Below are 16065 nucleotides of genomic sequence, written 5' to 3'. Positions count from 1 at the left end.
CTTCAAAAGGGCATTTGGCAAGGCCTCTTTCTTCCTTCTCTGGAGCCAGAAGGCTTCCAAGCTCCCCAAGACAACTACAATCTGGGGAAATTTAGACCTGCCTTTCTACCTAAAAATTCTCTCTGTTGACTTTGGCTCTGTGCCAGTTTAGCCTTCAATTCCAGGTCTCCCAATCTGTGTGTCAGCAGAAATTGCTGGTAGATACCTATCTGTCCAGATTAGCTGCCCAGACACTATCTCACTTGTGACCTGCTTCATGGATACTGTTCTTGAAAGCAGCTGCTGGTGCTGCTGCTGCTGCTGCATTTATCCACTGGAGCTCTCATTTCCTTACTGCCCATCTGCTGCAGGGGAGACAGAGCCGCACAGACAAGACACAAATAACTGACAGGGAAGACCTTGCCACACCAAACAATAAAAGCCAGGATATCCAAAGCCTACACCTACATAGTGAATTTGTGCTGGTTTTTAAAGATAGAAGAAGAATGTGGATAAGCAAACACAGATACAGTTGAATGACTTATCTAAGTTTAGACAAGCGGTATCTAAATAATGCTATTTTAACTTATTACTGTAACAAATACAAGAATTGATTTAATAACCTAATGTTGTTTTTGGACAGTAGAGGTCTGCATCAATGAACCAAGACACTAATTATATTATCTTATCAAATCAGTGTATAATAATAGAACTTTTCTATGCATTGATGGAAGTAGGCTTAGCTCTGCATCAGAAAATAATCCCTGAAAGAGAATGAGATCGTATTTAGCAGGAACTCCTTGTGAATGGGTGCATAGTGGTTATTTTCTTTCCTTTTCAAAATATTACTAAGTATTATCTTTACGGTATCACACGACAAGAAATTTCCTCTGATAATCTTTTATTGCTTGTTATTTAACCTCCCTCTATCTTTCTGAGAGGCAGTCAATATAATCGTCCAAAAGACTTAAGTAAAAGGGAAAGAACTACTGGTGCATATGCAGATCCATTCATTGTAAGCCTACAATAAAGCTTTTTCCATCAAGGTACAAGCAAAATGACTTGCTGACATTAACTGGCAAGTACTTTGCATTCATATGATATCTTTCATCTACAGACTTCAAAGCATCTGACAGGAGGCAGGCAGGCGTTGTTCTTCATCCATCCAAGGAAGAAGCTGAAGCACAAAGTGGCAAGGTCTCCCAGAGAAGGTAAAGCCATTAGCACAAATCTGAATTAACTGATTCGCAGTCCTTAAAAATGAACTACTTTGCTTGCATTATAAATTATATGTGCACCAAAGAGCAGAACCACCACTCACCCACACCCCTCTCAGAATTGCTAGGGATTCTTTAAGAATTTAGATTTCATTCATGAGAAACTAAACAAACACAGAACACAAGAATACTCTTCTACACACAGGGAAATGATGGGGATCTGAAACCAGTCCAGATCTTAAGTTCTGTAGTGCTCTGAAGAGGAGCGCTCCTTGAGTGAACCTGCAGAAGCACAGGTCTCCATTCATGAGGAGAGGAGGGAAATCCTGCTACATAATCTAGCAAGTGTTTAAATAAACCTGTTCAGATGAAGATCTCTCCTCTCCAGAGAAAAACTAGGACTGTAAGAAAGGTTATGAAAATAATTTTTAAAACACCATCTTAAAGAGAGTAGGCCTTGTTTCAGCGCTTCACCTTATTCTTATAACTGAAGAAATGCTGACTGCCTAGAGCACTGAAATGGCCAGCAGAAACTCCTTTTAAACATAAATAGGGGAAAAAATCCCTGCACTGGGCTATTTTAAAAGAAGTGTATGGATTCCTGTAAGTTTGAAAACAACAGACAAAAAATGATACTGAGGCAATCTCTGGAGCAAGCAGTCTTTTAGCACTGGTCAAAGAGACTGCAATACAAATATTTAAAAATGCACTCTCTAGTTATGAGATCTCTCATGGCCTGTGGAGGTGGATAATATTAGAGGCCACTAAATCCTAAAGTTTATTTTTCTTAAAGTTTTCACTTCAAATAAAGCTTTGTTTTAAAATGTATGGGGCCAACTGTTAGAGCATTGAGGTCCTGGTTATTAGCCAGCTAGAGCCCATGAATTATGTTTAGTGAGAAGTTTATTGGCTCAGTAAACACCATTCCAGTTCCCCTCACCCCTGAACTGTGGAAGCCAAACCAAGAGATATTCAATGCCATGTTACTGCTAGCACCAGAGCAACCATTATCTGATTACAGGCATTTTATTTTTTGTAAAGAATTTGCTATTGCATCATTTAATACACGGAAGTCTTTAAATTTACCAAGGCAACACACAAAGAGTAAGTAACTGTTTGGTCCTGTCTACCATCTTCTGGAGCAGGAGTATTTGTTTCCATCTCGTAGCCTTCAGAGTCCAAGCACTACAGAAATGCAATCCCTCCAATTCTTAGTAAGGTAGGAGTCTGGCAAGGAATTTAAAACACTAGCAAGATTAGAGTGGGCAACCACAGGAGCTTTCTGATGAAACCAACCTATGGAGCCAGGGCAGAGTACAGGGCAGTAAGAAGTTGCATTTGTTTCCTCTCACTGGCACTTTGTCTCAAGGAGACTTGTGAAAACGGGGTCCATTCTGTGTTCTGAAGAGTAGGTGGCCAGAGGTCAGACTTAGTCTGGTCAGACTTAAATGTTCCTCTTTTTAAGTTACACAGTCAAAACCAACTTACACCATTATGACTTAATGGGAGAGCAGGCTACAGCTCAGACACAGTCCAGGTAGAGCAGAGTGAGGAGGCATTAGCACTGCCTAGCCTTACACCTGTTTGTGTGCAGCACCAGGCACCCAGAGGCCGAAACAGAAGGTAGGCATCTCCAGAACTAGCAAGACTGACAGGTAACTGTGCAAATCCAGAAACAACTTCTACTTGTGTGGCTGGCTTTGTCCTGAGCACAAAGCTGTTCTATCTGGTTACCTTTCACTGCCATGAGCTAAAGCCTCACATACAGGGTAAGCAATGATCAGTCAGTGTGCAGTAACTTGTTTGTGTGCTTGTTGTTCCAGTTCTCTGGAATAGCTAAAATACACCAGAAGACTGTACAGGGACTGTGTCAGTCCTTGAGGCAAGGAAAGTTAATTTAGTTGGAAGAGTTAGGATGCAAAAAAGAGTGCTATAATAACAGTAGTCTGTTCTGGTAGCAAAGTAAACTGGAATTGAAGGAATTTAGGTTCTCCTCCTAGTTCTCTCCATCTGTCACACCACCTTGGCTGAATAATGCATCTCTTCATGTCCCTGCTTCCTTTCTCACCTTTTGCCTATACTGTCCATTTAGACTGTGACAGTCTTCAGGGAAGAGATTGTGCTTGTACAGCACCCAGTGACAGCCTTAGGGCTCTGCAGTCCCTAAGCCAAACAATGCCTTTATATAAAGACTTTGCTATAGATCAATTTACATAACACCAACTATGAAATCCCTTATTCTCATGTAACTGTTTTTTCTGGCGTCCTGAGAATCACAGTGCCAGAATCTGTCCATATGACAAGGAAGAACCTTGGCAGTACAGATCCTTAATGTCCATCCCATCCCACAAGGACATGCCAAGGCCATATCATCACACCCATAACGAAGCACCTCTAGGGAGCAGGCACAGTTAAAATCTTTCCACCCCAGTAGTGGTGAAAGACAAGATACCCTTCTCTTTAAACTTAACCCTCTCCCTTCCAAAGAATGCCTGGAATTTCTACTATTTCCCAGCAGAGACTGGAAAGCAAAGACTTGGCATGGGGCAAGACAGATAAGAGCAGTTGCCTTCTCTAGGTTTTGTTAACTCTGCATAATTGCTTAGGGCATGTGATGGTTAGAGAGAGACACATACACATCTGTCAGAGACAGACTACAAATCACTAGTATAATTCCAAGCAAACAAAATCTAGTTTACAATGTGGCTGTGGTATATAAAACACCTCTGTAAAACTACAGTATAATTCAACTGCTGCAGGTTTCATTTACAAAGTAATGATATAGTTTTCCCTCTCAAAGACTGCCATTTAGGATCACTAAGGTGTTGAATAAAGTCTTTGCTGTCTTCTGGGACACATGGTGAAGGTTGATTGTTGTTGGAAGCTTCTCTAAGCAAGCCACATTTAAATACCATGTTTTGCAAAAGGGCCCATATTGTCTTGCATGTGAATTCAGGTTCCTTTACCAGTTTAAAATCTGGGTCAGAGCAATTTGCTTACATTTGGAGTACTTTTCCAAAATTAATGGTATGTGGGATTTAGAGTTGTAGATATAAGACAACCGGATAAACTGCTATTATCTGCTCTGCATCATGCACGTACCATCTACAGTTTTCCTGCTAAGCTTTGTTCACATGTACAACCCACTTCTTCAGCAGTTGCACATTCAGCATACTAATGATATTATTCTTGGCCATCCTGTTAAACTCACAGTGTAAGTTAAATGCACAGTAGGGGGCCCTGCTGGATTCTCAACAGTTTTTAGATGGCTACAGATTATAGCTGGCCAAGGGTGGAAGTTTTGATAAGCAGTCATGAAGTTGAGAGCTTTTCTATTCAAATAGGATGTTGACTAGTGCTGACTCTATCTCTGTCACTTCTCTGGTGATAACTAGACTAACCAAATGTACATGCTTTGGGCTACATCAGACCACCACTTGGAAGCTCCAGCTAGTACTACATAGAGCTGCCAAATTGCTTAGCTAAATTTCACACAGGGATCACACACAGAACAACTGTGATGGCTGATGTTTGTTTCACATTGCCATTCAAGGAGGTACTTCTGGATTACTGATACCTTGTATGACTTGGGTGCTGGCTATTTCAGAGATTATTTATTTCATTGTATCCTGAGAGGCAGTTGTTAGCTGGATACTAAATCCTCAGCACACATGTTTAAGTCTCTGATTTGGAAATTTTGGTGGCATAATATCTGCTCAGGAGTTCCACCCAGAGCTAGGATCCTGCCCAAATTTATTTTGGTGCTTCTTGAAAGAAGAAAGACAGAAAGGAAGGAAATAAGAAAGAAGCCTGAAACCACAACACAAATTTGCAAGTTAAACTTACTGACAGAACTGACCTGCAAAGTGCAAAACAGTACCAGAGAATTATGATATTCACACTTTCTCATAGTATTCCTCCAGGTACAGAATATCATATTTTCTTAGTATAATCCACTCTGGAGTGACAATCAATGAAAGACATTAAGTACAATAAAAATATTGGGTTTAGGATAAAAATGTGGTTCCTACCTATGGGCTTGTAAAGGGAAAACTCAGCAGTCTTACACTTCTTGTAGGTAAATTCTGAATTTTCATCCCCTTGTTCACAAGCCAGGCAGAATAAAAATATCCACCTACACTAAACCAAAGGGAGCCACTCGTAACCCAGACACAACCACAACAGACATTCTCGACAGTCCTTGGCTTAATAGAACACTGCTTTGTGGTTATACCCACCACTAGGATTTCATCTTGCAAGTTCTAGCACGTTTAATTTATTCCAGGTCATACATCAAATATAATATTAAAATTTAAGATGGCATTTGAGATTGAGACTTTCTTTTGCAGTGCAAGTAGAAAGAACACAGTTGGGACTGCGGGTGCATGAGCATATTAATACATAAACACAAACTTGTAGCCATCACTCAAGAAAAACAATTGGTCTTTAAGAGGGGAAAAAAGTTGTAAAAAGAATCAATTCCATTAAATAGCTCTATAAATCAATTCCACCAAAAATCAATGGGAAACTACATCCACAAGGTGCCAAGTAACTCCCACACATCAGGTGCAACTGTCTGTGACGGTGGCCAGCTCTGCCTGCTGGGGATTCAAGCAGCCAAGGGCTGGAGCAAGAGCATTGCCCACGCTGCCCTCCAGCTCCCTCCTACAGCGCTTTGTGCCCGGCTCACTCAGGGTGAGCTGCAAGCTGAGGCCTCCAGGGAAAGCAACAACATCACTCACTTCCAAGGCTTGTGTACCTGTATGATGGAGCCAAAAACTCAGGCTGTTCCTCACACAGGCCATGCAGAGCCTTGCCTCCAGACACAGAGGTGGGCAATCCCTCTTAAAAGACAGCAGAGGTTACTCAGGTTACTTGTTAGACCATCCCACATGCCCAGGTCTGAAATGAAGCATGACTTCGGGGTTTTCCAGCAGGCTTCGTGCCACATCAGGTGTACCCAAAGGGGAGCTGACTTACGCACAGCCATGGGGAAGGTGGTAGAGGAACATTCGGGATGTTTGTGCCCCATAGTAAGTCCCGTACCGGTTAAACAAGTGACTTGTTTAAGCAGAAGTTCATGAGTTCTACACTGTGTCAGTCTTGACTGTTCAGTGACTCCCCACTGACTGTGCCAGGCCACTGTCCTCTCACTTTCAAAGTGCAGCTCAGTTGCATTTTTACATTTATAGGCTGTGGATGCCCCTTCAATGACTGGAGAAACCCTTGGGGCTTTCATTTTGTGCTGGCAGCTCTCAGATGACTTTAGAAACAAACCCCCTGGGGCTTTTATGCTGTGTGGCAGAGCAGAGAGGGCATGGAAGATTGTGGCTTTGTTAAAACCTGCAGAAAAATTCATGTCCTATGTCTTCCCCTTCATGTGCTCCACGTGTGCTGTCATGTCTCTGGGCCTGTTATAGACACACACTATTTAAGAAATTCAGACATAGCATTTTTGCAACAGAAAAACTTGATGAGTTGGCCTCTGCTATTCAGCACTAAGTACCAAAACCCATTTTTTCCTGTTGTAACTGAACACCAAGCGTAACTGAGTTCAGTCATTCCACACAGGACACTCATGTCTGGTATTATTCACATGTATTTAACTTGGAGAAAGAGTGCACATGTGTGTGTGTGTGTATAACAGATAATGATCAATTTAATAAGAAAGCTCAAGACTGTCCATGGCAGGGAATGAGACTGTCTATTGCTTCTCTCTAAGGCTCTGTAACCTGCAGGAGGGATCTGAACTGCAAATTCCATCTTAGCTGTTGGGCCTGATCTTAGCAATGAGCAACCTCAACATACTGACTTCAATAGGATCTGAGAGCATTTGATATCAAACCTTCCATCAGTCACAAGCTTCCCCTAGACATAAGGGCATGCAGTTCTGGAAAGCAAGACTTAGACATAGGCTGGAGGTTTGAGGTCAAGAACAAGTGGGAATTGTAAAGCCATAGGCTTCAATCTAACCACTGGTATCTACGAAGACAAAGCAGCAACACATTCAAGTTTGCTCTTTTGGAATATTCCTTAGAACTTTATCATATGACCCTTCTGCTCCAGAAGAATTAATCGAACATTAAGAATTATACTAAGGGAAGCAGAAGGACATCATCAGTAGGACAGCCAGAAGATTTTCCTGCAGTAGATGTTACTCATTTTCCCTGTCCCTAAAAGCATCTGCAATGATACTTTCTTATTTACTGGGATATCAGTTTCATACAAGTCAGGAGGAAAAAGATTTGTGCCAAGTATTATAATAGAGAGGATGTTTGCAGAGTTTTGAAACACAGATCTTATTCTAAAGAGAATCTTCACGCACAAACAGATGCTACACCAACACTTGCATGGATGTAACCCTAGACTATTTGGTGACCCTCTGAAGTTCTGGAGTAGCTTACAGTGAAGAAATTACTGTTACATTTATGAAGGATGGCCCAAAACATGGTACAAAGTTTGTATGGAAAGAGACAGATAGGAATAGGCACAACCCAGAGAATGAAGAGACTACAGTGATACAGCAAATATGTAGAAATGGTTGGAAAAAGCAAATATATGCACTACTGAGGATTCTGGAGGAAGCAAAGAATCCATCAGGCTAGACAACCAAAGCGTAAATCGAAATAAGCAGACACTATGGACTAAGAGTTGAAGCCAGCACAGGGATCTGAAGTGTCAACTTGTATTTAAAGATTATCATGGTTAAAATCATACATCAAATTGCATAATAGGCAAATGAGATGAATTCAAAGATTACTTTACGGAAATAGACTCAGAAAGAGGATTGTAAGGATTTTTTCTTTTAAATCCTGCTCCTAAACTCTTCTGTGCTCAAGGAAAAAAATCTTAAATCCCATTTCCTGCCACTATAGGCCTAAAAAGTTAACACTGTATTTCATAGTGGTTAACATGAAACAGGATTACTGTGCTGACTTGTTCTTAAAGAGCAAATACATTCTAAAAACTAGATTGGGAAGGAGGTAGATTTCTTTCTGCCAAATCCTCTGACAAGAGGCAGGAGGGAAAAACCACATTTTTCTCTCAGACTTCTGGGGATGAACAGAATGTAAAAGTCTGTTGCCCTCAGTAGAACTGATGTACTCTTCCAGTTGGACTTTTTTTGTTCAGTCATTCACTGTAGAGACTGATTTCATATGAATAATTGTTCTTTTCTTTCCTACTCAGATGAAGTGCTTACACTCTTTTCAGTGAAAGCAAAAGAAATGCTTTGTCTATCCCTTAAACATTAAGTTTTTAAAACAAAGGGTCTTATGAAGAAGATTCAATGACTCATCAGAAGGAATAACTTTTTTATGCCAGCCAGTGAACTGCCTCCTAAGAAGAAGAAAGATTCAAACCCCTACCCAATCAGACATCCCAGACAGAGCCTTCTCTGACACTGTAGTACCACAGTCTATCTGGGACTTCACTTTGTCAAAGCCTTTTACATGGAGAGCACCTGGGCAGTGAGCGTGTGACATATCCAGCAAGACTTGTAATGTCTTGCCTGTTTTCTCCTGAGCCTCTGAACTGTGACCTCAAAGCAAATGAATCTGAGAAGAAAATACATTAATCAGGCATCCACTCAGCCAGGCTCACGATTTTTAAACCAGGGATCTGAATCAGCTCTATCGCCTCCCACTTCTTTCCTGATACAATTAGTCAGCATCTGCCCTGGCAGCCAACCCGCTCCCTCTCAGAGGGGGGGGACAAGCAGCTGCAACTCCCTTGCCCACTGCCTACTTCCTAACAGGCTGCAGAAAAGTGGAGAATAGCTTACTGAACTCTGCCTGGGGAAGGTTAGCATCCCTCCCCTGCGCTCAGGGGAATGAGAGGAGCTGAGAACAGCTACCACTTACAGCCTCTTTGATTCCCTGCTGCAGCCCAAGTACAGGTTCAGACGCATCCCAGCCACACCTCTCCCCACTTTGGGCCAAGGCCATGCCAGCTCCACACACCTGTTGGAGGCTTCCCCACATTTTAAGGGAATCCCCAGAAGGGGATTTGCAGGTGCTCCGCTCCCTTCAAAGAGTTCAGGCAACAAATCAGCCTGGGAAATTGGACCCATAGCATTCAATGTGGCCCTCTGACCTTTTCCAAAATGTTCTCAGCCCACCAGGATGGCAGGACTGAACTTCATAGCTAAGCTATAGCTTAGCTTTTGAAAGAAGCATGTGCTTTTAAAATCCAGTTGAATTTTTGCTAGGAAAACTTTACAAAGGCATCACTGGTATATCCACAGGAGTTTTGCAATTCCAGGTTACAGGTGATTACAGCAAATAAACAGACATGCAAGTCAGGGTCGGAAGCGGGCATTTACTTAAAGCCTGCCTCACCAGGCACTTGAAAAATAAATAAAACCCCCAAGCAGTTCTGTTTTACCCAACAGCTAGCTATAAGACTCCAGCCCCACTCCTGAGGCTGGATTGTGCAAGCTCTTACTCCAGCAGTCACGCTGAGTTCAAGCAAAGTGCCTGAGTAAGCATTTGCAGAATCTGACCCCCCCCCCAGTCAGTTATCTATACTGCACCTATTTGTGCCTTGCATTGCAAGCTCTTTAGCCAGGGACACGGTCTGGAAGTATATTGTCAGCTGCAGTGTGCTTTATCTCCATTTATGGCATTAAATCTAATTTTTGGTGCCAAGTGCAGCATTACCCTTACAATGACATCTATTAGAGACAGTTTCCTCTGAAGACTGTGATCTGACCAACAACCAGTTTGCACTGTTCATTTTTTTATTTTATTGCAAAACCACCATGTTCATACTACCTCTCCACTTCTTTAATTTCAAGCATTTTGTTGAAAAATACTAAGACAGGCACTGAATTACAGAAACCCCACACCCTGGCATTACACTGACTTCCCTTGAGATGCTGCCATCCTTTCTTCCCTGAAGATTTAAAAACTGGGAACTGAAAACAAAATTAAAGTAACAAACTTGACTGATTAGTCTCCAGTAAGTTTAGGAGAGGCGGACTTGCTTTCCCCGTGCCAGTGCAAGCATTCCTGATGGGCACCCAGCCGCTTCCCCCCCCCTCAAAGCATAGAGGAGGGAAGGGTGGGACAGCAGCATGGCACAGCATGGAGCAGTTCTTATGGAAAAAAAATCTGCAAGTTCCCCTGAAATGCTGCGTCCTGCATGCCACAAAGGACAGCTGCTACCTTCTCACTTACAAAAACATGACCCCAGCCAGTCAATCTACAGAGCTAACACTGTCAGATACCCTCCCACTCGCCACTTTTGATGGTCAAAGCCATTGCAGTGAAGCAGCTTCCCCTCCACCTCAAAAGGGGATGTGCTTTGCTTTTGCTCCAATAAGGTTTAGGGGGGGTGCTTTGAGTTTTTTTAGCTTTTTGGTGAGGGTACAACCCAAGCTGTTTTAGACAAACAGAGGTAGCGTGGGTCCATGTGTAACCGCAGAGGAAGCATGCACAAATAGGCAAATGTTCTGAATAATGGCAGAGCAGATGCACATGGAAACTTGCTTGGACTCACCTGGACTCCTTTCCCCCTTTCTTGTCCAACCAGTTCATGGAAGGGGAACATCCCAAGCCTCTGGCATATGGTATTAGATGCTCTGGGTACTAGGTAGAAAACTACTGATAAGTCTTTTGAAACGGTACAGCTGGCGTCATGTAGCCCAGGTCCCATTTCATATGAACTCTCAAAATTTGGAAGGGAAAGGGAGATTTTGAATATTTATTACAAGTGAAAGAGAGAAACTGGGGTGCTTAATCAGTCATTTGCGTCTACTGGGAATGAAAGCTGGTTTGTCTAGCTATGGCCATGGCTTCTGTTCTGTTAGGGAAGAACCCTTGTGCAGCTTTCAGAAAGTCATATAAACATCTCAAAAAAGGTTACATGAAGATACCAGAGACACAGCTGTAAGTCACAGATTACTAATTATTAAAGCATTTTGAGACCCTTGGGTGGAAAGGATCTCTTTGCTGGATAGGCAAATATTTTAATTCCATACTCCAGTGATCACTGTTCCAGCAGGACCCTTAAAATATATTTTCCTTCCATGACTATACTCTGTTGTTAGTTACACCTCCATGCAGCTTTTAAATAACAGCATGATTCCCAGTACTACAGCACTATCAAATGTACTAGCTTTCTCTGCATTTGGTTCCACTTACAAAACACTGAATTATTAGCACAGCATTCAGCTTGAAATCCTCTTGCACAATTAACAGGGTGAAATATTAGACAATAGCGGCTACTACTGTTATTTACTGTTCATTAAATGCTAATGGCAATTCAGCCCATCTGCAAAATGTCATGCCCTTACACAGGTAGAGATAGAGAGGTACAGACAGATTCAATGATTTTTCCAGAATCAAACCACAAATCAGTGGCAAACAAATTCTCATACTCAACTCTTTGATTTAGCCACCAACACAGAGATTGTCAGAATGAACATAATGGCTTATAGTCCTCTCTCCACACTCAGGTCACTTTTTCCCTCACTCAGGAACTAAGGAATATCACTATGGCAATTAAACCCATCACTTAAAAGTAGCAACCAGAAACTGGGAGACCCAGCATGACTGGGATAAGCAGCTGACTACAACTACTAAAAAGAGGTCCACACTTGGGGAAATACTCAAGACATTCCTTCTCCAGAGGCACCACCCATAATAACAGGCCAACAGTCTCAAACACCTCTGCATCTTGGATGGATGTGCAGAACCGCATACATTAAACTGCTTTTCTTGGAGTTCACTTAAGAATGCTGCCAGCTTATGAACAGCAGAGTCAGTTTTGCTGCCAACACAATTTTTACCTAGAGCAAACGGAAGTGCTTTTCCAAGAATTTCCAAGACTGTTGCGTCACGCAGTACGCTGGCACTGCACCATACAAGCCAGGGAGGAAAGACAAAAAAATACAAGCTGCTGCTCTGCGCATCCTGAAAGGGGTTATTTAGAGGCATTTATTTATTCCCAGGAAGAGACTGGCAGCGCAAAACAGACCTTCCAAAAAAACCCAGTGTTCACTGCAGGGGCATACAGTCTCATTAATATTTTCAATGCTGTAGCAAAAAGTGAATAATTTTTATAGCTGGCATGTTTCAATTTTCACTACAATTTTGAAAGCCTTGTTTGATAAAGTGCAGTGGAGACTAAGAAATGTAGCATTTCTGAAGGACTGGAGAGCCATCTTCTCTATTCTTCCTCCCCCACCATGGGTTTTGCATAATACTAAAACATTAGTCCTTTGGCAACTTTACCATTTTGAAGTTTTATTGGAATTATGTGTCTGATGACAGCATTTACAGGCCCTTGCTAAGGTCAGGGTCCTGTTGTGCAAACTTTTAAATATGATGAGCATTTATAAGATAAATATACAAGACAAACCAAGGACATTGTATTCTCCATACTTTAAAGATGAAGAATACTTAAGTTGCTTAACTTCCTTCATGACCATAGCACACCAGAAGCTCACCCAGAAGAATTAAATGCGTGCATACATTCAACCACTCCACAAATTCCTAACAGTAAGTACTTATAACCAAGTTTTCTGGGTAAAACTTTTGGAGTCATAAGTGACATTACTTTTAAAACAGGCTCAGCCAAACATCAGTCTGCTGACATCTGAAGAATTACAAGACAAGTCTCACTCTCATGCCAAAAGTCCTTTTACTGAGCATTTTGGTACTACACTTCTGGCTACATACACTTCATAGATGTGCACGCACATTTATATTTTTTAGTGGATTCCCTGCCATCTACAACTTTGGTAGGTATTTTTCCTGCTTAGAAGAACATCCACATTTTTCTTTGAGGACTGGGCATAATCATGTCACTAATATCACATTATCAAAGACCATTTGAACTGCCTAGAAAATGAACAAAGAGCCTTTTTCAAGGACTTGAGAAGTTTGATGCAAAAAGTTCCACATGAGGAACATTCTGAATACTTTATAAGAGTAAACAGAAACTAGGAATAACAAAGCACCTCACCCTTCCAGGGGTAGGGGAAGCAACATTAAATAAAAACAGCACAAGTTCAAGCCTCACTATACACTGGCATAATTTCAAACCTTCTTTTAAATATTTAAAAAAAAAAAAAAAAAAAGAAGTCAGTCTGCAATTGTATGTGCTTGCTAGTGAAGTTCTGAGGAAAGTCAATCCCTAAACAGAGAAAGCCACTACTTTATTGTTTCATCCAATCCTGGGCAGTTAACTAACCTTTTCGCATCAGGAGCCTCTTGTAAAGGGACAGAGAGGATGTTTTTTTCAGTTTTAGTTCAATAACTAGTTCTTTCAGACTGGAGAAAGCAATTGAGATTTGAGGAGGGGCAGGAGGGCAGGAAAGCTTACTTCCCTCCAAATTAAAACTAGGCGTTAGAGACTAATTTTTGCTAGTTCTAAACTCATAAAAGAGCAGCGTAACCAGAAAATAATCAATTTCCTTTTGCTCGAAGAACATTTCGTTTGCTTTGCATTTAAAATGGAGATGAATAAGAATCACAGAATAAGTCACATAGGAGGATGTCAGAAAGTATTTTGGTAAGAAAATATTTTCCAAATAATTGTATTCAACACTTCAAAATACTCAGGTTTAGCATTTCATTTAATTTAATGTTATGTAAGAAGTTGCTTGATACATTTCTCAGAAACAATAACATAGTAAATAGTTTCTGATTCACATGCTAAATCATGGCTTGAATGTGTTAAACCCTGTCCTCCTGCTTAACAGAAAATAATACCAAATTTACTTTAAAGTTATTTTTAGTTGCACATCAATGTGTTTTAATAGGTACAAACCAGTGAGATCCAGTCTTTCCACTGGAGAGTAACTACCATGTAGACAAACAAGCAAGCTTTAAAATAAGGTTTCTTGTTGGCTGATTTCAATTCTCAGTTAAAATTGGCAATGCAAATTATTCTGTTCTTTATCGGACAAGAGAAAAGATTTCCAAACTGTCAAACTGGCCGGTGGCATCTTGACAGCAGATGGAAATGCAGTAAGTGGAGTCCTACATGGCAGTGTCTTTATGTGACTCCTGGAAAACTGAATCCACACACTGAATGGTTCTTTATACAACGGGAAATGAGCACACATTTAGGGGAAGGAATCTGCTGTACACCCCTGTCATCTTAAACCAGTCCAGGAATGAATGGGACTAACCCAGCATGAAGAGCAGAGTAAGGTTGTTTACCATATGAGGCCTCTTCCCCCAGTCAGTCCGTCATGTATCTCTTTTAAAACTCATGGCAAAAGACTGATTTGAAGACAGTTTTATCTTGCATAGTGTTTGGTTCAGTGGGGGAAGGGAGTGGATAGGGCAAACTGATATATTATTGAAAGCTACCCCCTCTTCCTTTACCCAAGAGACTGAAGGCCAGCGAATGCCTCAGGCCAGCATACTGACATGAAATGCCTTCCACCTCCCATCCAGAACCTGGGTGAGGACAACATTGGCAAGTTTTTCCATCCAGTATCTAAAGCTGGAGAAACAAGAGGGAGTTGTTCCTAGCTCCTGCATAGATCTCTCAGAACATTTAGCAACAGAAGCAAGAAGTACTCCCTGTTTTCAGGGCCATTTTTATTGGGAGAGCAGCCCCTGATGACAGTTTTGAGCAGGAAACTCCCTGCACTTCTCTGAACACTTCTTATTGCCAGCTGAAGACAAGGACCCTTCCTCTCCCAGTTAGCTGTCAGTGCACGTGTCTTCTGACACTTTCTGCAGGAGAGCTGAGCAGTTTTGTCCTTTCTGGATTAGCAAGAGAGCCAGTGCTGAAGGAAGTTTCCCACAATAGGTCCATCCCCGAACATTTGCTTGAGGTTTTCAGTTTAAAAGATCACTCTTCAGCCCCTTCAAATCCACAGTGTGCACATCAGAAAATGTGATATAGTACATATGTAATCCTGGATAAACTAGATTCCCCACCCCTTTTCATTAAGTAAAATCAGTAACCAGAATCCCTGTTTAGGATTTGTGATTACAAGGATCACCCTCCGCCCTGCCCTGGTCAAACAATACGGGCTCTAGGAAAGCATGAGAGCCGTCATTTCAATAATGCAAAACCCTGTTGCTTCCACTCCAGAACAGCTGACTTGAAGTGCATGCTAGGCTGTGCTTATTAACAAAATGAGAAATCTGATATACAGAAAGAAAACACTATGTGAGGATTAATCCTGGATTGCAGTTTGTGGCCAGCACTGGGCCGTCATCCAAACACAGATGAAAAAGAACAAAATTTCTCCCACCTGTCACTTACAGCAGGTACAGCTATTGCAGTGTTGTAGTCTCCTCCTTACAGCTATTGTAACAATCATTTTATATCAGCTTAAAATCCAGGATTGACCTCACTGTTTCATTTCTTCCTTGTTTTGTGGGAGCCAGCACTGGAGGGTGAATTTTCTTTCCAGGAATTACAAACAAGAAGCGTGAGTAACTTACAAGTTTGGACAGCTAGCTTGTAATACGCGTACACTTCAAGGAAAGAAACCCAGTTTAAAATTGGCATCCTGTTGGAACCTGGAGATGCTAACTGAACAAGAAAATACAACTCTCAGGAACACTTTTTTTTTTTACATTGTTTCTGCTGCCTTTGAGAGAAGTAAGCACACTGTCACCGCTGATTAAAAAAAGACCTAAACAAACCAATGCAGTTGCTTTGCCAATGAGCTACTGCACAGCAGAGTGAAATCTCTGTTGCAATGCATTGTCCTTGTTCCCAATACTACAGCAAGATAAAAACCAATTTAAGCAGCCCTAGTGGTTTAATCACTGGTGTTCATTCCACACCAAACCAAAGCAGAAGTCATCTCTATTTTTTAAAAGATACTCTTCTGCTTATGGTTGGGTCAACACTGCTGCTGCAATCCCACAGCTGAGCCCTGTTAATTTTT

At 41.5% G+C, this 16065-nt stretch overlaps 1 protein-coding gene and 1 long non-coding RNA gene across 2 annotated transcripts in view; one reads left to right on the top strand and one right to left on the bottom strand.

Annotated features, from left to right (window-relative positions):
* The window catches only part of LOC141931562 (uncharacterized), a 68895-nt gene extending 67752 nt beyond the window's left edge, over positions 1-1143 (top strand). Inside the window, exon 3 of the long non-coding RNA XR_012625621.1 lies at positions 1097-1143. This is a non-coding gene — a long non-coding RNA (uncharacterized LOC141931562). The remainder of the gene's footprint in view (positions 1-1096) is intronic.
* Positions 1-16065, bottom strand: part of HIC2 (HIC ZBTB transcriptional repressor 2) — an 81383-nt gene that overhangs the window by 61086 nt on the left and 4232 nt on the right. The gene's annotated exons all lie outside the window — the stretch shown is intronic.

This window comes from Strix aluco, chromosome 18 (assembly GCF_031877795.1).
Source record: "Strix aluco isolate bStrAlu1 chromosome 18, bStrAlu1.hap1, whole genome shotgun sequence".
Classification (NCBI taxonomy): Eukaryota; Metazoa; Chordata; class Aves; order Strigiformes; family Strigidae; genus Strix; species Strix aluco.
This window is presented reverse-complemented; position numbering and strand designations above follow the sequence as displayed.